Below are 23,979 nucleotides of genomic sequence, written 5' to 3' on the forward strand. Positions count from 1 at the left end.
ACCAAAATCGGTCTCACCTAGTTTGTGTAATCGGTCTCACCGAGATTACGTTATGCCCAAACCCTAACCATATCGGTCCTACCGAGTTGCATGTCAGTCCCACCAAAAATCTCTAACGGTCACTAGGTTTACCTTTTCGGTCCGACCGAGTTTGTTGATTCGGTCCCACCGAGATTGGAAAACTGTGTGTAACGGTTGGATTTTGTGTGGAGGCTATATATACCCCTCTACCTCCTCTTCATTCGTGGAGAGAGCCATCAGAACACATACACAATTCCAACTCATATGTTCTGAGAGAGAACCACCTACTCATGTGTTGAGACCAAGATATTCCATTCCTACCATATGAATCTTGATCTCTAGCCTTCCCCAAGTTTCTTTCCACTCAAATCTTCTTTCCACAAAATCCAAATCCTATGAGAGAGAGTTGAGTGTTGGGGAGACTATCATTTGAAGCACAAGAGCAAGGAGTTCATTACCTACACACCATTTGTTACTTCTTGGAGAGTGGTGTCTCCTAGATTGGCTAGGTGTTACTTGGGAGCCTCCGACAAGATTGTGGAGTTGAACCAAGGAGTTTGTAAGGGCAAGGAGATCGCCTACTTCGTGAAGATCTACCGCTAGTGAGGCAAGTCCTTCGTGGGCGATGGCCATGGTGGGATAGACAAGGTTGCTTCTTCGTGGACCCTTTGTGGGTGGGTGCTTCTTCGTGGACCCTTCGTGGATGGAGCCCTTCGTGGGTGGAGCCCTTCGTGGACTCGCGCAACCGTTACCCTTCGTGGGTGGAGCCCTCCATGGACTCGCGCAACCGTTACCCTTCATGTGTTGAAGTCTCCATCAACGTGGATGTAGGATAGCACCACCTATCTGAACCACGGGAAAAACATCCGTGTCTCCAATTGCGTTTGAACTCTCCAAACCCTTCCCTTTACATTCTTGCAAGTTGCATGCTTTACTTTCCGCTGCCAATATACTCTTTGCATGCTTGCTTGAATTGTGTGATGATTGCTTGACTTGTCCTACAATAGCTAAAATCTGCCAAGAACTAAAATTGGGAAAAGGTTAAGTTTTTATTTGGTCAAGTAGTCTAATCACCCACCCCTCTAGACATACTTTCGATCCTACACTATAAAGCCCTTCATGGCCTGTTCGGCCGCCTTGTGCAGCTCGACCAGTTGCTTCAGCTGGTCGCTCATAGGCATCAGGTGTTTGGTCCCAGTATACTGAGACCAGAACAACCTCTCCGTCGAGCTTCCCTCCTCGGCCTGGTAATACTTCGCGGCATCCGACACACTGCGGGGCAAATCTGCGAATGCTCCTGGAGAGCTCCGGACTCGGGTAAGTAACAAGTAATTTACTCTCGCATGCTTGCTTTGCATATTGAATGCCTTACCCGCCGCTATCTTCCTCATCGCCTCAATTTCCTGGAGGGCCTTTTGGGCTTCAGCCTTGGCATGCTTTGTGCTCTCGAGGGCCGCGGCAAGCTCGGACTCTCGCATCTTCGAGTCAAGCTCCAAACCTCGTTCTTATTCACGAGAGCCTGGAGCTCTTGCTGCACCTCGCCCACCCGTGCCTCTTGTTTTTCCCGCTCGGTGCGCTCCTCGGCCGCTTTGTTTTCGGCCTCGGACAGCGCTTGCTTCAGGGTCGCCACTTCGTTCGTGGCCCCTGGCACATTAATGATGACCCTGTCATTTCGCAACCACATTTTCTTTTTTATACAGACAAGGTATTACTTACCTTTGTTCTCCTCGAGCTGCCTCTTGGCAAGGCCGAGCTCTTTCTCGGACCGCTCGAGGTCCTGCTTTAGTGTGGCGACCTCCGCAGTCAGTGCGGCAGATGTCAGCAGTGAAGCCTGCATACGCATTCAGACATACTTATATTAGACTCCTGCAGATATTATTTGATCCTCTATTCGGCTTTTCTTTGTGAACACCAAACAGAGCATGAGGGGCTACTGTCTATGCGGTAATATTTTCCTATATTTTAAATACTTACCTCAAAGCCTGTTAGAAGGCTGGCATAGGCTTCAGTCAGTCCGCTCTTGGCAGACTGAACCTTCTTGATCACCGCACTCATAATAGTGCGGTGCTCTTCATCGATGGAAGCGCCGCGAAGCGCTCCCAGCAGGTCGTCCAGTGCCTCTGGATGGACAGAGGTCACCAGCACAGATGGCTTGCCCCTTTTGGAAGGGGGCCGCCTGCTCGAGTCCGGTACCACTGGAGGTTCCGGCGCGGTGTTCGACTGAGGGCCAAACTGGGAGCCCCCAGGAGCCATGCTCCCTTTGCTCCTGGAGTCCGGAAGGTCGCCTTGAGGCGCCTCTGGGACTGTCTCCCCCGGTTCGGTGCCCCTTGAGACAATACCTTGGCATTGTCCGTAGGGCAAGGAGAGGAGGCGGTTGGAAGTGTATCACTATTCATGTCCGACGAGTCCAAGGAACCGTCTGACAATGATACATCGATACGGGCTTGGGGCGGACTGCATAATCATATTCGACGTTAGGAGAAGCAGTGCGACAAAGGTATGCTATGAGTTACTCTGGTATCCGAATACTTACGACTTCGCCAGGGGCTTGGCCCTGAGCAGCCACTCGTCTTCATCGTCGGTGGCGGTGGTGGAGCAGTCCGGAAGGAGAGTCCTTCCCTTCTTGGACCCTTCGGCCTCCCCGGTTGGGGCGGCCGTCCTTTTCTTATCTCCCCCGGCTGGAGGGGGAGAATCTTCATCTTCCTTCTCCTCATTTTCACGGGAGGAGTGTGTCTCGGTGTTATCGGACGATGTGTCCGATACCACCTGGTGCCGGGAACTCTTTCGGGTTCCATTGGCCTTCTTCTTGGTCTTCTCCGGCACCTCATAAGGAGCCAGAGTCCGCATCTCCATCAGGAGAGCATCCGCAGGGTCTTCGGGCAGAGGGGCCGAACAGTTGATCTGCTCCAATGTCTCCACCCAGTCCTGTGAAAGGCATAGGGAGCTCAGACCCCGCACATGGTTAAGCTTTGGGAAATAAATACCCTACCAGATGTACAAAACTTACCGGATTCGCAGGGCGCTTCGCACTTAGCCTGCAGTCCTCGGTGAGAGAAGGAGGGACCTCGGCGCCCTTGAACAGCACCTTCCAGACGTCCTTATGCGTCGTGTCGAAGAGCTCGCTCAGAGTCTGGTGCTGGGCCAGGTCGAACTCGCATAAGTTGAAATCCCGTTGTTGACACGGGAGGATCCGGCGGAAGACCATGACCTGGACTATGTTGATGAGCTTAAGTTTCTTGCTTGTCATGTTCCGGATACACTTCTGGAGTCCGTCTAGCTCCACCGATGAGCCCCAGGATAGGCCCTTCTCCTTCCAGGAAGTGAGCCACGTGGGGATTCCGGATCGAAACTCGGGGGCCGCCACCCAGTTAGCGTCGCGCGGCTCAGTGATGTAGAACCACCCCGATTGCCACCCCTTTATGGTCTCCACGAAGGAGCCCTCGAGCCAAGTAACGGTGGGCATTTTGCCCACCATGGCTCCGCTGCATTCCGCTTGTTGGCTGCCCCCCACCTTCGGCTTGATATTGAAGGTCTTCAGCCACAGGCCGAAGTGGGGCCGGATGCGGAGGAAAGCCTCGCATACGATGATGAACGCCGAGATGTTGAGGATGAAATTCAAGGCCAGATCATGAAAGTCCAGCCCATAATAGAACATGAGGCCACAGACGAATGGATGGAGGGGAAACCCCAGTCCACGGACGAAGTGGGGGAGGAAAACCACCCTTTCGTGAGGTTCCGGGGTAGGGACGACCTGCCCCGCGGCTGGCAGCCGGTGCGCGATATCCGCGGCTAAGTATCCGGCTCCACGTAGCTTTTTGATGTGTCCCTCCGTGACGGAGGAGGCCATCCACTTGCCTCCCGCTCCGGACATGTTTGGAGAGAGTTGAGGAGAAGGATGCGGACTTGGGCGTTGGAGCTCGAGTGCGCGAGAATGGATGAGCAAGGAGGAAGAAGGCATGGGTAGAAAAAGGTGAAACATTATCCCTTGATAAGGGCGGATGAAACTATGCGCCCCCCACCAGCCTGGTAAAACTCGCTTATCCCCCAAGCACCGTAATTGGTGGCGCGGTTGGGTTACCCATGCCCGTATTGATGGGAATCCCGTAATAAGGGGAACACGATCTCTGCTTTGACAAGACGTGTCAAGAAACCGCCTCGCGTTATGTGCGGGGCTGGTTAAAGAAAAACGGTTCAAATAATTACCGGACAATGGCGTGATGTCATGCTGCCAAAACGTGTCAGCAGATTAGATTTGTGGAAATATTATTCTCTCTACGGTGGTATGTGGAACTTATTTTGCAGGGTTGGACACTATCCTTGTATTCAAACTCTTCTGTGGTGTATTCGGAAGAGGAACCCGCCTTGCAATGTCGAAGACAACACTGCGCGTCAGACTCTTCGTCATTGAAGCCTGGTTCAGGGGCTACTGAGGGAGTCCTGGGTTAGGGGGTCTCCGGATAGCCGGACTATATCCTTTGGCCAGACTGTTGGACTATGAATACGAGATTGAAGACTTCGTCCCGTGTCCGGATAGGACTCTACTTGGCGTGGAAGGCAAGCTAGGCAATACGGATATGCATACCTCCTCCTTTGTAACCGACCTTGCGTAACCCTAGCCTCCTCCGATGTCTATATAAACCGGAGGGTTTTAGTCCGTAGGACAACAGACAATCATACCATAGGCTAGCTTCTAGGGTTTAGCCTCTCCGATCTCGTGGTAGATCAACTCTTGTACTACTCATATTATCAAGAATAAATCAAGCAGGACATAGGGTTTTACCTCCATCAAGAGGGCCCGAACCTGGGTAAAACATCATGTCCCCTGCCTCCTATTACCATCCACCTTAGACGCATAGTTCGGGACCCCCTACCCGAGATCCGCCGGTTTTGACACCGACACCCGCTAAAAACGATATTTTAAACGTGGCTACTCGATCTGTGGCAACTTGCGACCCACCGTGCTCCAAGTCGTTCACCTGTGGTCCCGACCATCAACTCCTATGGATCAAATTATCACGCGAGCTGACTATTCCTACAAAGGTGCTCCACCACGTACCCGGTACCCGCGAATGCAGCAATCGTGCACCTAGGGTTTTAGGGTTTATTTGTTAACATCGCTGTTACATAACACTCATGTGTGCGAGACAGCGAGAGGTCGACTGCGTGCGTGCGCCTCTTCTCTTCGTATATGTACTCCACTGTTTGTCTGGTGTCCAAAAAATTATAATAACTACTAGCAATGTGCCAATGCGTTGCCACACGATCAAAGTAGATTAATACATATTCACCGATTTGATAGAAAAAAGTCTAGTTTTGAAATACATATATCACTAAAAATATGTTATGTTTCACTCAAAATATATTCCTTTGGCGGTTTTCATGAGATAAGGGAGGAATGTTGTTGGTTTGAAGATTCGAGAAGTGGTATATGTCTAATTTCTACTCTTACTAGCAAGATGCTCATGCGTTGCACGGAACATCAAGATCTTGTGGGAGAAAAGGATGAACGAGGGAAGGCCTTATCTGCAAATGTGGTGAAGAGTGCGGGTAAATTGCCATATTTTCCATCCTATCCAAATCAGACGACCTACATTGTAGGATGGCAGGCCCACCATCATCACCAACTCTATTTTTATCCCTACTCTTATAAAAAGCATTGTCGATGATGATCGTGTGCCTGCCATCCTACAATATAGGCCGTCCGATCTATATCTGACAGATAAGAAGGAAACTATGGCAATTTTGCAAAAAGATACCCACACCCCTCTCCACATTTGCAAATAAGGCCTTCCCTCATTCATCCTTTCCCCCGCAAGATAAACTACTCATACAAATGCATCTTGATGTTCCGTGCAATGCATGGGCATCTTGCTAGTTGTTGCAAAAAGCCCATGTGTGTGTGAGAGAGAAGGAGAGTGGAGGAGGACGGAGTGCATGTGTGACAAAGACACAAGTAGTGTGTGTGCGATAGGTATCAGCTTAAAATGAGGCAGTAGTGTGTGTGTGCACGATCGAGAGGGCGTGTCTCAAGAAGGGAAGAAAAATCTACATAGATACAAGGAGGGGGAGAGAGACATGTATGCGATGGTGGAAGCACGAGTGTGCGGGTGTCTAAACCTATCTAGAGGCTATCTAGTCGACAAATGTTTGTGAGAGAAATACGAGTCGGGGTGCGAAAGCGAGAGTTTTGTGTGTGTGAGAGAGAGATGGTAGTCAGGAAGGAGAGTGGAAGCAGGAGTTGTGTGTGTGTGTCTGAGAGAGAGAGAGAGAGGAGACGGTAGTCGGGGTTGTCTGATCGGTAAACAAATGAATAATGTCAGTTTGGGATGGAGACAAAAAGGAGGCCGCAAAAAATGTTGTGTCTACAAGAGAGAGAGAGAGAGAGAGAGTAATTTTAGTGGTATGAGTCATATGTAGAGACATATAGGGTGTGTGAGAGAATCCCATAGAGAGAAAGACGAGTGGAGACTGTGTGTGTGGCGGTGAAAAAGAAAGCTTAGGTACCGAGTGATACTAGAGAACAGTAGAGACGTGAGAGATAATGAAAACTGTGTAATGTATAATGATAGGGAGAGTGTGGCACTTCTCAAGGGAGACGTCGAGAGACCATGTTTGCGAGGATAGGATAAACATGAAGTGAGCGTGCGGGTGAGCTGGAGAAAAGAGAGTGATAGCTACCTCAAGGAGCATGCATGCGAGAGAGATGGGCGTGAAAGGAGTGAACAAAAAAGGGATTCAAATATTTGAATTCGAGATGATGATACATGTAATCCATACTCGAACCAAAATTGATCTATCAAACATGCATACTCATATGAATTCACGCACATCTATGTTATTTAATATGTAGATATTCTTGATCCATACATTTTAGTAGAACATAATTTGGTTAAAAATATTCGAATTCAACCTTAAGATTTCGAGATCGTTGTATTTGTAAATCATACTATACATATAAAGGAGCAGAATTCTTTGTTGTGCTTTTGAAAGTATATATAAAAAAATGATGTATATAGAATGTAATTCCAATTGAAAATGGATCCTGCCCAAAAAAAAATAGAATACAAATGGGATTCGAATTGAGTTAGCATGGTAAACGTGCACTCTGCAAAATTTGAACGAAGCGGGGAAAGTCGCAGTAACCGCCCGAAACCAAAATCTGCGAGGTGGAAATCACTACTGCCTATCCCTGCCACTCAAAGCCTATCTGCTGGATTTCTATAGGTTTCGATAGGGGTAGGTTTGTAATTTCACCCAAACGTGACATAACCGCCTCTCACCCGGATTCATACACGGTGGGCGCCAAAACACAGTGTGTCCTCGGCCGAAATCGACTCCCTCCCCGATTCATATTCATACACGGTGGGCGCCAAAAACAAAACTCTCGTCGGCAAATATTCGGTGTATGCGAGATTACCGTCCTATCCCCAACCGACTAATGTTGCTGTGATGTAGTAGAAATTTGAAACGGGGGCTAAGTTTGTAAATTTCCTCGCATTTGAGACAAGCGCACCCTGAATACATGGTTCCCCCCTTCCTCTCTACCTCCCTTTTCCCCATTCGTACTTCGTAGGCGCCAAAACACCATCTCCACCCCACCCCCCTCCATCTGCCGCCGTCCACCACCCCATCCACCACCGTCCTCCTCCACCATGCCGGAGCTGATACCCCGACGCCGCCGTCCATGACAAGAGATCGACCTCTCTCATCCAAGGCTTCGGACCGGGATCCTTGCATCCCGTCCTCTCGCTTCATCCCCGCCGTCGTCCACCTTGTCAGCGCCGCTCCTACGACCGTCTCGTCCACCACGCCCCGCCGCCACCGTCTACCCTCCTAGATCTGCTTCCATGCTGCTGACAACCATCGCTACCGTAGCACCATCAAATTCTCAGCATATGCATACACGGCGCCGCACCAGAGGCGGTACTCTTTCGTATCTGCTCAACTTATTTATCGCAGCAAGAAAATAGATCGCCACTGATTTACTCTGATTTCTTGTCTTGGTTGCGAAGTTGCCTTTGTCCAGTTTTCACCTTCAGATCCGCCATGGCACGCTCAACACTATACTCCCAATGCTTATGGTTTTTCCCTTTTATATTCCACACTAGTTAAATCACAGTAGACTAAATTTCAAAATTGGGTCAGTCGATTTTTCAGAGCTCGCCGGAGTTCGCCGGTGCGATCGAAGGGGCTCGGGTGGTTGTGGGGCCTCGCCGAACGAAGAAAACTCGACGCGGATGGGGGTTGGGGCGGGGTGGGGGTGGCGGAGGAACACAGGCGGTGGGGGCCGGTGGTCCGGCCGGCGGCCCATGCGGTGTTCTGTATGGGAAGAATCAGAGACGAGGAAGAAGAAGGGTTAGGATACATAGGATCTTCATCCAACCGCCTGAAATGGTCGAGAGACAGCTGGGAGTTGCATTCTTAATGCGCTCTGGTTCATCATGTGTGGGCACTGCGCAACCATCATTTTATTATCCAAAATCTGCTTGCTCTTCTTTACCATGTTCATCTTCCGTTCTTCTTTAATATGTACTCTCTCTATTCCTAAATACAAGTCTTTGTATAGATTCCACCATGGACTACATATGGAGCAAAATGAGTGAATCTACACTCTAAAATGTATCTGGATACATCTGTATGTGATCCATAGTGGAAATCTCTACCTAGACTTATATTTTGGAATGGAGGGAGTATGATAGTAGTACAGTATGTTCCTTGTATTGAAGATGAGCAGGGAAATTTGCAGTGTAGAGGTCTATACGGTCGGTTGTGATGGACACTTTGAGCGTCTTTGATTTGTAGGATCTTGTAAACAAAGGAATAGGATTTGTATTGGCCTGCCCACTTGAATCCTATAAGAATAGCAAGGAAATGCGGGGAGTTGTGTCGCCGTTGAGAGTTACACTGATATTAACAGTACCGCACCTTCACTTGAAGAGAGCTAGTATCCGAAGCCTTTCTAGCCGTACCGGCAATACTAGCACATATATTCTAGCAGGTTCCACTTTGCTGATTTTACTCTGATGCTTAAGGTTTTCCCGTTATATCTACACTATGATCTGTGTAGCTGCTTTGTGTCGCACTAGCACCAGTCCACTCTTGAAGCTAAACACTGCAATGACTTACAAAATTGGCACCAAGGCATTGAGTGCCATTCTGGATGTAATGAAACTCATACGCTCCCCACCTGTTGATTCTTGTTCAGAATATGATCCTAATGACTATTCTAACCTCAAGGAGTCAAAGGCAGATGGCCTGTCCTATCCACCCATCAAGGTGCTTGTTCTAATTTGACAATGTTTTGTTGATTGTGGGTATCTTGCATATGTTGTCTTGCATTTCTTCTACTTTGTTGCACTGCCATCTGCTTAGTTTACTCATCATATATGTCGAGATGCCATGCCCATCCATTATTGATACATATTCCATCTGTCATCATACCATGTTTTTCCACTCAAATGTTGTTCTTGTGCATCAGACATCAAAAAGGAAGAGGGTGATTGCCGAACCTGAAGGAGCACCAGCGAAGTCCTTGAAAAACGTGGTGGTGCCGGAGAAATCAGACAGCACCCCACTTATATTGGATGTACAACCAGTGGCACAAAACGTAGGACCGACTCCAGCAAACTGTACCCATACTTCACTGGCCACACCACTAGCCCCACCACACAGGACCTGCACTCCAGCAAAAGGTATACCGATTTCATTTGCCATAGCACCAGCTGTACCACAGAAAAATCCCACTCCAGCAAAAAGTACAGCAAGTCCACCGGCCGAAGACCTATCCCAACTGCAGAGACGGCCAATTCCTGCAGATTGGAACCCCATTCCATTTATTCTCAGTTTAAAATAAAATGCTTTCAATGTTGTTAGGGACTACATGCATATATTCCCATCATGGGAAGATTATTGTGAAGACAAACACCATTTTCACATCTTCATGTCCAACTTAAGTGTAAGTGCTATTATTCATGGTTATTATTTTCCTGTTTTCTGCTGATTGAACACATCAATGATTTACCTTGCATTATTGTAACTAGGCGAGGGTAAATCTGGATAGTCATGATGAGCAAAGCTTGCTTGTGCTTTCCAAGGAAGCATTGCAGCAGTATCGGTTTTACCTGAGGAAATCACACTTTGATGGCAAGTCTATAAAAGAATTTCCGGTGAAGTCTCGTGTGCTAAATTTAGAAGACATTGAATGGAAAAACCTTGTTATGCACTGGTCTCGTTCCCAGGATGAGGTACTGTCTATGAAATCACATGACAATTTGAACTTCTACTTTTCCGCATGTGCCTTACGGATATTTTTTGCAGGAAATCTGCTCGAGGAAGAATTCTGGTTTGACAAGAACGACAGGATATCGCAAATATGCTGCCCGCTGCTTTGCTCTTTTTAGTACATGTTGTCCTGTATCACTATACTTGCATACATACCTGGTTCATTATGTGACAACAGTATGCATGATAGCTTGCTTATAAATTGTTCACTCCAAATTATCCGATCTGTATGAATGGTTACATTAGTGTAGAATATATCCAATGCCAATGTTTTTTTAGCTCTGCATTGTTCTTGTAAGTACATGATGTCCTTTATCAGTGCACTTATATGACAGGTAGTTGTTCATGTACCATCACTCTGCAGCTTATTTTCCTTTGCCCTCCATTTTCTACACATCAGATATATATTTACTCTTACCATAAGGTTGGTACTGAAGAAGTTTAGCTGTGCATTGCTGTTGGTTGTACCTTTTGCATGTATCGATGCACTTACATTTATAGCTACTTGGTTGTGTAGCATCACTCTTCATCTTATCTTAAATATTCTCCATTTTTTCATATATTATCACATCTATATTTACTCTTAACAAAATGTAGAATAAAGGCAATGCTTTTGAAGAAGATTATGTGGTAAACTTCTTGAATTGCCCCCATCGGCATGGACAAGGCCTTTATAGAGCCTGTCTTCACCAATAATGTAAGTTTGTCCATCTCAAGCCTTCAAACTTCGTTGTATATATTTGGTTAGGCATGACTGCAACAACTGTTTATTTTTGGTATTTGCATCAAATTGCTTGTTTAAAGTTTATTATGTAGTTCATAAACAAAAGTTTGTCCTTTCTCAATTTAAGTTTTCAGTTGTACAACCAAGTTCCATCTTCATACCATGTAAATTAAACTATACAGAGCAAGTGATCTTGTTTTGCACTGCACGTATGCTTCTGTTCTTCATCCGTAATCCAGTGGTGTGGTGAACCTACACTACAGCACAATGTCATATTCTGCAATGTCTTAACTATGAACAATGTCATATCATTCTACTATTATTTAAACCGTCTCTTTATTTGCCAATCTGAAATGGTATAAATTGACAGCACACTAACCATTGATACTTATGAGTTCTTGATCTGTAATCCAGTGGTGTCGTGAAGCTGCCAACTCCTTCACGATGCCATTTCCTGCGATGTCTTGACCTGAACAATACCATATTGTGTTAATGCAATTTTAAACTGTGTCACTTTATTCGTCAGTAAGAAATGTGATGAATTGTCAACACTGATACTTTTATGTGCAAAACCTGTCATCTGTGTGCTTGTTTATCTTTCGAAGTGAGGAAGATATAAGTGTTGAACAAGCACACTCTCATCATCTTGCTCAGCTGCTTGCTCTGCAGCTCCCCAGCAGGGTTATCCTTTCTTGAACTCTATTGAAGTGTTGTCGGTTTTGTATATTATTTTGTCGGCGTGTTTATTTGCATTGGTGGCGATCTTTGATGCTCAGTGTATGTCATATGCTGTCTGCTTGTGCTTTATTATCATAGTGGCGAACTTTGATGCCCAGTGGATGTAATATACCGTAATTTCTTTATTGTATAGTCTAGGTTTTTTCTTATTCACGATGCTGTAGTTATTTTACTGTATATATATCTTGTCTTCGCAGTAAACCGGCCAAACTGTAAAATTACGATACATAATCGGGTCATCATGCAATCACGATGTAGGTTGGGCCTGAAATGTGCCAAACAACTCATGGGCCGGCAGCAGCCCGAAATGAACCCCAGCCCATGATTGTGCGAATCAAATCACGGGCTTTTAACAGGCCAAAATTGTCTCGGTCCTTTTGGTCCAATCAGATATCGGATGCGAGCAGGCCGGATGCAAACTGGGTCGTAGTTAGGCCCAACTATATGACGGGCTTTTAATAGGCCAAAATTAATATAGGGCCGAAATGTTAAATGGGCCCTTAACGGGCCAAAACTAATATCAGGTCGAATTACTAAGTGGTCCTTTATCAAGTGGGCCCAAAAGCATAGTGTCCAATTGATGGGCCGAATCTGATATGGGCCATAATTGAGCCCAAAGCCTCTTAAAGGGCCGGACCTGATCTGGGCTGTAATTTGGCCCAAAACGTGGTAGGCTTTTAACGGGCCGGATCTCATATGGGCAACTATTAGGCCCGGAGCGTGGCAGGCCATTAATGGACCGGATCAAAGATGGGCCGACATTTGGCCCAAAACATGGCAGCCAGTTAATGGGCCGGCCTACTAGGGTCCTCAAAATCTTGTGGGCCTATAGCTGGGCCGGCCCATTAATGTCGGTGAAATCTCGTGGGCCTTTAGCTGGGCTGGCCCATTATGATCCGCAAGAATCTTGTGGGCCTTTACCTGGGCAGGCCCATTATGGCACACAAAAATCTTGTGGGCCTTTACCTAGGCCGGCCCATTATGGCCCGCAAAATCTTGTGGGCCTTTAGCTGGGCCAGCCCATTATGGTCTGCAAAATCTCATGGGCCTTTAGCTGGGCCGGCCCATTATGGTCCGCAAAATCTTGTGGGCCTTCAGTTGGGCCGGCCCATTTAAACTTGATGGGCTGGTCCACGTGTCAACATATCATAGGCGTGTCTCGCCCATTGGATGAGTGACACCTGTGCCAATGCGAACCTGACACGTGTCTCCTCCAGCCAATGATGATTTTACATGTGGAAAATCCCCATTGGTCGGGGCTGTTAACGGGTTATCGGATCCAAAACCCGACCCAATAGCTTAATGGTGTTCTGTTACGGTGGATGCCACGTGTCGGTCACCCTTGACGAAAGCACTTTTGTGACACGCGATTTATCATCATGGAAGTGGACACTTCCGTGATGATAATTTTGGTAATGTCATGGAACACTTCTACGACAGCACATGTATGACTATCTTGATTCTGTCATAAATTTGTCATGGATGTACATGCATGACAAAAAACACGACCTACTTTGACAAACACGTATCATCACGGAAGTGTATTTTTTGTAGTGTTGATGTGTATTTTACTAGTGTTCGAAGTAACCCCTAGGTGTTTGATACCGGTTCAGTTGCTAATATTAATAACTCGAAACAACAGTTATAGAGAGTAGTTAAAAGCGAGGTGACGATGTGTGTTGGCAATGATTCCAAGGTTGAGATGATCACCATCACACACTCCCTCTACCTTCCGGATTAATGTTGAATCTAAATAAATGTTATTTTGGTGTTTGCGTTGAGCATGAATATGATTAGATCATGATTATTTCAATACGTTTATTCATTTAAGTTAGAGAATAGTTGTTGTTTTGTTTACATGAATAAAACCTTCTATGGTCATACACACAATGTGAATGGTTTATTGAATCTCGATCATAGTGATACACATATTCATAATATTGATGCCAAAAGATGCAAAGTTGTTAATGATAGTGCAACATATTTGTGGCACTGCCGTTTAGGTCATATTGCTATAAAGCGCATGAAGAAACTCCATGCTGATGGACTTTTGGAATCACTTGATTATGAACCATTTGATACTTACAAACCATGCCTCATGGGCAAGATGACTAAAACTCGTTCTCCAGAACAATGGGGAGAGCCAATGACTTATTGGAAATAATACATACCGGTGTATGTGGTCCAATGAGTGTTGAGGCATGCGGCGAGTATCAGAGAGGTATCTCTAGGCCCTCTTGATAATTCACATCATAAGCTTGCAAGCAAATGACTAAGGAGTTAGTCACGAGGTGATGTATTATGGAATGAGTAAAAAGACTTGCCGGTAACGAGATTGAACTAGGTATGAAGATACCAATGATTGAATCTCGGGCAAGTAACATATCGACACACAAAGGGAATAACATATGTTGTCATAATGGTTCAACCGGTAAAGATCTTCATAGAATATGTAGGAGCCAATATGGGCATACAGGTTCCGCTATTGGTTATTGACCGGAGAGGTGTCTCGGTCATGTCCACATAGTTCTCGAACCCGTAGGGTCTGCACACTTAACGTTCGATGACGATATTGTATTATATGAGTAGTGTGATTTGGTGACCGAATGTTGTTCGGAGTCCCAGATGAGATCATGGACCTGACGAGGAGTGTTGAAATGGTTGAGAGGTAAATATTGATATATATATATATATATATATAGGACAATAGTATTCGGATACCGGAAGTGTTCCAGAGGGTACCGAGTACATATCGGGTCACCGGAAGGGGTTTCGGACACCCCCGGTAAAAGATATGGGCCTTATGGGCCAAGAGGGGAAACACACCAGCCGCCAGGGGCTGGTGCGCCCCCCATATGGGCCGAACCAAAGGGAGAAGGAAAGGGGAAAGAGAAAGTAAAGGGGGGATTCGGCCTCCGCCTTCCCTTTCTCCCCTCTCCTCTTTCCTTCCCCCTCCGGTAAATAAGGAAGGGGGGCGGCCGGCCAAGGAGGAACCCAAGTAGGATTCGGTCCTACTTGGGGAACCTCCTGGCCTCTCCCCTCTCCCTCCCACCTATATATATGTGGGGGCGCCCCCTAGCACACCCCAGACAATTGTTAGCCATGTGTGGCGCCCACCTCCACCGTTTACTCCCACGATCATATCTTCGTAGTGCTTAGGCGAGGACCTGCGAGGATCACTTCACCATCACCATCACCACGCCGTCGTGCTGACGGAACTCATCTACTACCTCGACAATTTGATGGATCAAGAAGGCGAGGGACATCACCGAGCTAAATGTTTGCAGAACGCGGAGGTGCCGTGTGTTCGGTACTTGATAGGTTGAAGCGCGAAGAAGTTCAACTACATCAACCGCGTTGAGAAACACTTCCGCTTACAGTCTACGAAGCTAAGTAGACACACTCTCCGCCTCATTGCTATGCATCTCCATGGATAGATCATTGTGTGTGCGTAGAATTTTTTTGTTTTCCATGCAACGATTCCCAACAGTATGTATCGTTGCTATTAAGTATAACAAGATGGGTCTATTCCTACATGAATAGATCTTGTCTACATTATGTCATCATTATTATTGCATTACTCTGTTTCTCCATAAACTTAATACACTAGATGCATGCTGGATAGCGGTCAATGTGTGGAGTAATAGTAGTAGATGCAGGCAGGAGTCGGTCTACTAATCTTGGACGTGATGCCTATATAACGATCATTGCATGGACATTGTCATAATTATTTGAAGTTCTATCAATTGCCCAATAGTAATTTGTTTACCCGCCATATGCTATTTTTCTCGAGAGAAGCCACTAGTGAAATCTACGGCCCCCGGGTCTATTCTTTATCATATTTGCTTTGAGATCTATTTTTATTCGCTTTTATTTTCAGATCTATTATTCCAAAAACCCAAAAATACCTTGCTGCAATTTTTTGTTATTTATTTTATTTTGCGTTTCCGCGAGATCTATTTATCCAATTTACTACAAACCAATCTATCTTTTACCCGGGAGGGATTGACAACCCCTCTTACGTGTCGGGTTGCAAGTATTTGTTCTTTGTGTGCTGGTACCGTTTACATAGTGTTGCGTGGTTCTCCTAATGGTTCGATAACCTTGGTCTCATCACTGAGGGAAATACCTACCGTAATTGTCTTGCATCATCCCTTCCTCTTTGGGGAAATACCGGCGCAGTTCAAGCCGCATCAGTCTCCAACGTACCTGTATTTATGAAGTATCCATGCCATGTTTACAACAATTTTATATGGTTTTGGTATGATTTGCATTTAACTAACCCAAACTGATGTTGTTTTCAGCAGAACTACCATGGTGTTGTTTTTTGTGCAGAAATGGAAGCTCTCCAAATGAGCTGAAACTTTTTGACAATTTTTTGGAACAAAAGAGGCACTAGAAGCTTCATAGGAGGGCCAGAAGAGCCATGAAGTGGGCACAACCTACCGGGGCACGCCTGGAGCCCAACCCTTGTATAGGTGGGTTGTGCTCACCTCGAGGCCCATCTTCGCATGAAACCAATGCCAAAAAATATTATAAATACAGAAACCTCCAAAAATAACCCTAGATTAGAAGTTCCGCCGCCGCAGGCCTCTGTAGCCACGAAAAACCAAACTAGACCTTGTTATGGCACCCTGCCGGAGGGGGAAATCACCACTGGTGGCCATCTTCATCATCCCTATGGCCACCATGATGAAGAGGGAGTAGTCCACCCTCGAGGCTGAGTGTTTGTACGAGTAGCTATGTGTTTAATCTCTCTCTCTCTCTCTCGTGTTCTTGATTTGGAATGATCTTGATGTATCGCGAGCTTTGTTAATATAGTTGGATCATATGGTGTTTCTCCTTCTCTATCTTGTTGTGATGAATTGAGTTTTTCCTTTGAGATTTTGTTATTACCGGATTGAATACTTTTGTGGATTTAAGAACACTTGATGTATGTCTTGCTATGAACACCCGTGGTGACAATGGGGTATCATATTGATTCACTTGATGTGTGTTTTGGCACTCAACTCGCGGATTCCCGAGGTGACATTGGGGTAATCTATGCATAGGGGTTGATGCACGCTCTCGTCTTTGTTTCTCCGATAGAAATCCGGGGGCACTCTTTGACGTTCTTTGTGTTGGATTGAGTATTATGAATCTAAATTTTTTTTGATGCATATCGTATAATCAACTCACGGATACTCGTGGTGACATTGGAGTATCTAGGTGACATTAGAGTTGGTTGATGTGTATCGTATGGTGTTATTTTAGTATGAACTCTTGATAGATCGATCGGAAAGGATAACTTGGTGTTACCTTAGTGCGAACTATTGGAAAGGTTGATCAGAAAGAATAACTTTGAGGTGGTTTCGCACCCTACAAACAATTTCTTCTTATGTTCTCCCCTAGATAGGAACTTTGGAGTGATTCTTCATCGCATGTTAAGGGATTTTTATGTGATCCAATTATATTAGAATTGTTGAGAGATTGCACTAGCGAAACTACGGACCCTAGGCCTCATTTTCAAGCATTGCAATACCGTTTGTGCTCACTTTTATCATTAGTTACCTTGCTGTTTTTATATTTTCAAATTACAAAAACCTTTATCTACTATCCATATACCACTTGTATCACCATCTCTTCGCCGAACTAGTGCACCTATACAATTTACCATTGTATTTGGTGTGTTGGGGACACAAAAGACTTTTTATTATTTGGTTGCATGGTTGTTTGAGAGAGACCATCTTCATCCTACACCTCCCACAGATTGATAAACCTTAGGTCATCCACTTGAGGGGAATCTGCTACTGTCCTACAAAACTCCGCGCTTGGAGGCCCAACACGAGTCTACACTTGCGAGGGGGTTAATCATAAGTGGGAGGCTTGTTCAAGTAAGAATAACACCCAAGCACCGGTCCACCCACATATCAAATTATCAAAGTAGCGAACGTGAATCAAATAACATGATGAAAGTGACTAGACGAAATTCCCGTGTGCCCTCAAGAACGCTTTGCTTATTATAAGAGATCGTTTTGGCCTGTCCTTTGCTACAAAAAGGATTGGTCTACCTTGATGCACTTTATTTACCGTTACCGTTACTTCCTAGTTACAAATTATCTTGCTATCAAACTACCTATTATCGACAATTTTAGTGCTTGCAGAAATTACCTTGCTGAAAACCACTTGTCATTTTCTTCTGCACCTCGTTGGGTTCGATGCTCTTACTTATCTAAAGGACTACGATTGATCCCCTATACTTGTCGGTCCTCAACATGCCGCCATGTATGGCCTATGAATCAACTCCTTCGGTATGTTGGCGGGGGGGGGGGTGAGAAACTCCTTTTGATGTGTCGACGTGACTTTTCGGGCTGTCCCATTGAAGGAAATATGCCCTAGAGGCAATAATAAAGTTATTATTTATATTTCCTTATATCATGATAAATGTTTATTGTTCACCTAGAATTGTATTAACCGGAAACTTAGTACATGTGTGAATACATAGACAAACAGAGTGTCACTAGTTTTCCTCTACTTGACTAGCTCATTGAATCAATGATGGTTATGTTTCCTAACCATAGACATGAGTTGTCATTTGATTAACGGGATCACATAATTAGAGAATGATGTGTTTGACTTGACCCATCCGTTAGCTTAGCACGATGATCGTTTAGTTTGTTGCTATTGTTTTCTTCATGACTTATACATATTCCTATGACTATGAGATTATGCAACTCCCGAGTACCGAAGGAACACTTTGTGTGCTAAAATGTCACAACGTAACTGGGTGATTATAAAGGTGCTCTACAGGTGTCTCTGATGGTACTTGTTGAGTTGGCATAGATCAACATTAGGATTTGTCACTCCGATTGTCGGAGAGGTATCTCTGGGACCTCTCGGTAATGCACATCACTATAAGCCTTGCAAGCATTGTGACTAATGAGTTAGTTGCGGGATGATGCATTACGGAACGAGTAAAGAGACTTGACGGTAACGAGATTGAACTAGGTATTGAGATAGCGACGATCGAATCACGGGCAAGTAACATACCGATGACAAAGGGAACAATGTATGTTGTTATGCGATTTAACCAATAAAGATCTTCGTAGAATATGTAGGAGCCAATATGAACATCCAGGTTCCGCTATTGGTTATTGACCGGAGACGTGTCTCGGTCATGTCTACATAGTTCTCGAACCCATAGGGTCCGCACGCTTAACGTTCAGTGACGATCGATATTATGAGTTTATGTGATTTGATGTACCGAAGGTATTTCGGAATCCCGGATGAGATAGGGGACATGACGAGGAGTCTTGAAATGGTCGAGACATAAAGATCGATATATTGGACGACTATATTCGGACATGGGAAAGGTTCCGAGTAATTCGGGCATTTTTCGGAGTACCAGGGAGTTACGGGAATACAGGGAAGAAGTATTGGGCCTCATGGGCCAAGTGGTGGATTAGAGGCGGCAGGGCACGCGGCCCCCTTAGCCCAAACCGAATTGGACTAGGGGCCGGCCCCCCTTTTCCCCTTTCCTCCCTCTCCTTCCTTCTCCCTCTCCTCCTTCCTTTCCTCCTCCTAGTAGGAGTAGGAAAGGGGAGTCCTATGATAATCCACAAGTATAGGGGATCGCAACAGCTTTCGAGGGTAGAGTATTCAACCCAAATTTATTGATTCGACACAAGGGGAGCCAAAGAATATTCTCAAGTATTAGCAGCTAAGTTGTCAATTCAACCACACCTGGAAACTTAGTATCTGCAGGAAAGTGTTTAGTAGCACAGTAATATGATAGTGGTAGCAGTAGCAACAAAAGTAAAGATAGCAAAAGTAATGTTTTTGGTATTTTGTAGTGATTGTAACAGTAGTAGCGGGAAAGTAAATAAGCGTAAACCAGTATATGGAAAACTCGTAGGCACCGGATCAGTGATGAATAATTATGCCGGATGTGGTTCATCATGTAACAGTCATAACATAGGGTGACACAGAACTAGCTCCAATTCATCAATATAATGTAGGCATGTATTCCGTATATAGTCATACATGCTTATGGAAAAGAACTTGCATGACATCTTTTGTCCTACCCTCCTGTGGCAGCGGGGTCCTATTGGAAACTAAGGGATATTAAGGCCTCCTTTTAATAGAGAACCGGAACAAAGCATTAGCACATAGTGAATACATGAACTCCTCAAACTATGGTCATCACCGGGAGTGGTCCCGATTATTGTCACTTCGGGGTTGCCGGATCATAACACATAGTAGGTGACTATAGACTTGCAAGATAGGATCAAGAACTCACATATATTCATGAAAACATAATAGGTTCAGATCTGAAATCATGGCACTTGGGCCCTAGTGACAAGCATTAAGCATAGCAGAGTCATAGCAACATCAATCTCAGAACATAATGGATACTAGGGATCAAACCCTAACAAAACTAACTTGATTACATGATAAATCTCATCCAACCCATCACCGTCCAGCAAGCCTACGATGGAATTACTCACGCACGGCGGTGAGCATCATGAAATTGGTGATGGAGGATGGTTGATGATGACGACGGCGACGAATCCCCCTCTCCGGAGCCCCGAACGGACTCCAGATCAGCCCTCCCGAGAGGTTTTAGGGCTTGGCGGCGGCTCCGTATCGTAAAACGCAATGATTTCTTCTCCTTGATTTTTTCTCTCCGAAAGCAAATATATAGAGTTGGAGTTGGCGTCGGAGGGCATCCAGGGGGCCCACGAGGTAGGGGACGTGCCCCCACCCTCGTGAATAGGGTGTGGGCCCCCTAGTCTTCATCTTTGGCGAGGATTTTTTTATTATTTTTCGTAAGATGTTCCGTGGAGTTTCAGGTCATTCCGAGAATATTTGTTTTCTGCACATAAAACAACACCATGGCAATTCTGCTGAAAATAGCGTCAGTCCAGGTTAGTTCCATTCAAATCATACAAGTTAGAGTCCAAAATAAGGGCAAACGTGTTTGGAAAAGTAGATACGACGGAGACGTATCAACTCCCCCAAGCTTAAAACCTTGCTTGTCCTCAAGCAATTCAGTTGACAAAGTAAAAGAAAGAAAGAAAAACTTTTGCAAACTATGTTTGCTCTTGTTGTTGTAACTATGTCAAGCCAGCATTCAAGTTTTCAGCATAGATCATAACTAACCACATTTGCAATAATTCTCAGGTCTCATAATCACTCATATCAATAGCATAATCAACTAGCAAGCCATAATAATAAATCTCGGATGACAACACTTTCTCAAAACAATCATAATATGATATAACAAGATGGTATCTCGCTAGCCCTTTCTGAGACCGCAAAACATAAATGCAGAGCACCTTTAAAGATCAAGGACTGACTATACATTGTAATTCATGGTAAAAGAGATCCAATCATAGTCATACCCAATGTAAATTAACAATGATGAATGCAAATGACAGCTGTGCTCTCCAACTAGTGCTTTTTAATAAGAGGGTGATGACTCAACATAAAAGTAAATGGATAGGCCCTTCGCAGAGGGAAACAGGGATTTGTAGAGGTGCCAGAGCTCAGTTTTGAGATAGAGATAAATTGTATTTTGAGCGATATACTTTCATTGTCAACGTAACAACTAAGAGATGGCAATATCTTCCATGCTAAACACATTATAGGCGGTTCCCAAACAGAATGGTAAAGTTTATACTCCCCCTCCACCAACAAGCATCAATCCATGGCTTGCTCGAAACAACGAGTGCCTCCAACATACATCAGGTCCCAGGGGGAGTTTTGTTTGCAATTAATTTTGATTTAGTTTGCATAAAGCATGGGACTGGGCATCCCGATGACCAGCCATCTTCTCGTGAGTGAGGAGCGGAGTCCACTCCTCTTGAGAATAACCCGCCTAACACGGAAGATAAGGACAACCTTGGTTGATACATGAGCTATTCGAGCATACAAAACAGAATGTTTATTTGAAGGTTTAGAGTTTGGCACATACAAATTTACTTGGAACGGAAGGTAGATACCGCATAGGAAGGTATGGTGGACTCATCTGGAATAACTTTGGGGTTTAAGGGATTGGATGCACAAGCAGTATTCCCGCTTAGTACAAGTGAAGGCTAGCAAAAGACTAGGAAGCGACCAACTAGAGAGCGACAACAGCCATGTACATGCATTAAAATTAATAAACATTGGATGCAAGCATGAGTAGGATATAATCCACCATGAACATAAATATCGTGAAGGCTATGTTGATTTTGTTTCAACTACATGCATGAACATGTGCCAAGTCAAGTCACTTAAATCATTCAAAGGAGGATACCACCCCATCATACCACATCATAATCATCTCAATAGCATGTTGGCACACAAGGTAAATCATTATAACTCATAGCTAATCAAGCATGGCACAAGCAACTATGATCTCTAATTGTCATTGCAAACATGTTTATTCATAATAAGCTGAATCAAGAACGAGGGACTCATCATATTTACAAAAACAAAAGATGTCGAGTTCATACCAGCTTTTCTCATCTCAGTCAGCCCATCATATATCATCATAATTGCCTTTCACTTGCACGACCGAACGGTGTGAATAATAATAAGAGTGTACGTGCATTGGACTAAGCTGGAATCTGCGAGCATTCAATAAACAGGAGAAGACAAGGCAATATGAGCTCTGGGTTAAATCAACAATAATGCATATAAGAGCTACTTCAATAATTTAATTATGATCTTCTCCTACTGACCCCCAAATAAAAGAAAAGAAATAAAACTATTTACACGGGAAAACTCCCAACAAGCAAAAGAAGAACGGGAAATATTTTTGGGTTTTATTTTTAATTATTACTACTACAGCGGAAAAATAAACTACTATTATTTTTTTTGTTTTTCTTAAGGTTTAACAAACACACAAGAAGAAAGCAGGAAAAAGAAAATAAACTAGCATGGATATTACAGTGAAAAAGTATGAGCACCGACATCTAGCAATGAGTGTGTGTGAACATAAATATAATGTCGCTGAGAAATACATACTCCCCCAAGCTTAGGCTTTTGGCCTAAGTTGGTCTATTGCCAGGGATAGCCTGGCGGATACCCATAGGTGTAGCTGGGGTCATACTGCGACGAAGAATAGTTGGGATCATACTGATGTGCAGCGGTTATCGCCTGCTGAGCTGCAGTGTGGAGTCGAGCTACCTCCGCTCTCCTCGCATACTCTTCTGCCTCCTCTCTGGTAATAACATATCTGTTGGGGAACGTAGCAGAAATTCAAAATTTTCCTACGCGTATCACCAAGATCTATCTATGGAGAGACCAGCAACGAGTAGAAAGGAGAGGAGAGTTTGCATCTACATACCCTTGTAGATCGCTAAGCGGAAGCGTTCAAGTGAACGGGGTTGATGGAGTCGTACTCGTCGTGATTCAGATCACCGATGACCAAGTGCCGAACGGACGGCACCTCCGCGTTCAACACACGTACAGCCCGGTGACGTCTCCCACACCTTGATCCAGCAAGGAGAGAGGGAGAGGTTGAGGAAGACTCCATCCAGCAGCAGCACAACGGCGTGGTGGTGGTGGAGGAGCGTGGCTATCCTGGAGGGCTTCGCTAAGCACCACGGGAGAGGAGGAGTACTTGGGAGAGAGGAGAGGGCTGCAACCAAAGGCAGAGATCGAATCACGTGTATTCTGTGTCTCTCATGGGCAGCCCTATGCCTCACTATTTATAGGGGGAGAGGGGGGCTGCGCCCCCTTTAGGGTTTCCCACCCCAAGGGGTGCGGCCAGCCTCCAGATGGCATCTGGTGCGGCGGCCAGAGGGGGAGGAGAGGGAGGCGCAGGGAGCATGGGCCTTAAGGCCCATCTGCCCTAGGGTTTGCCCCCTCCCACTCTCCCCTGCGCCTTGGGCCCCTTGTGGGGGGCGCACCAGCCCATATGGGGCTGGTTCCCTCCCACACATGGCCCATGCAGCCCTCCGGGGTTGGTGGCCCCACTTGGTGGACCCCCGGGACCCTCCCGGTGGTCCCGGTACAATACCGATAAACCCCGAAACTCTTCCGGTGTCCAAAACAGGACTTCCCATATATAAATCTTTACCTCCGGACCATTCCGGAACTCCTCGTGACGTCCGGGATCTCATCCGGGACTCCGAACAACATTCGGTAACCACATTCAAGCTTCCTTTATAACCCTAGCGTCATCGAACCTTAAGTGTGTAGACCCTACGGGTTCGGGAGACATGCAGACATGACCGAGACGTTCT

Source organism: Triticum aestivum, chromosome 1A (genome assembly GCF_018294505.1).
Source record: "Triticum aestivum cultivar Chinese Spring chromosome 1A, IWGSC CS RefSeq v2.1, whole genome shotgun sequence".
In the NCBI taxonomy this organism is placed as follows: Eukaryota; Viridiplantae; Streptophyta; class Magnoliopsida; order Poales; family Poaceae; genus Triticum; species Triticum aestivum.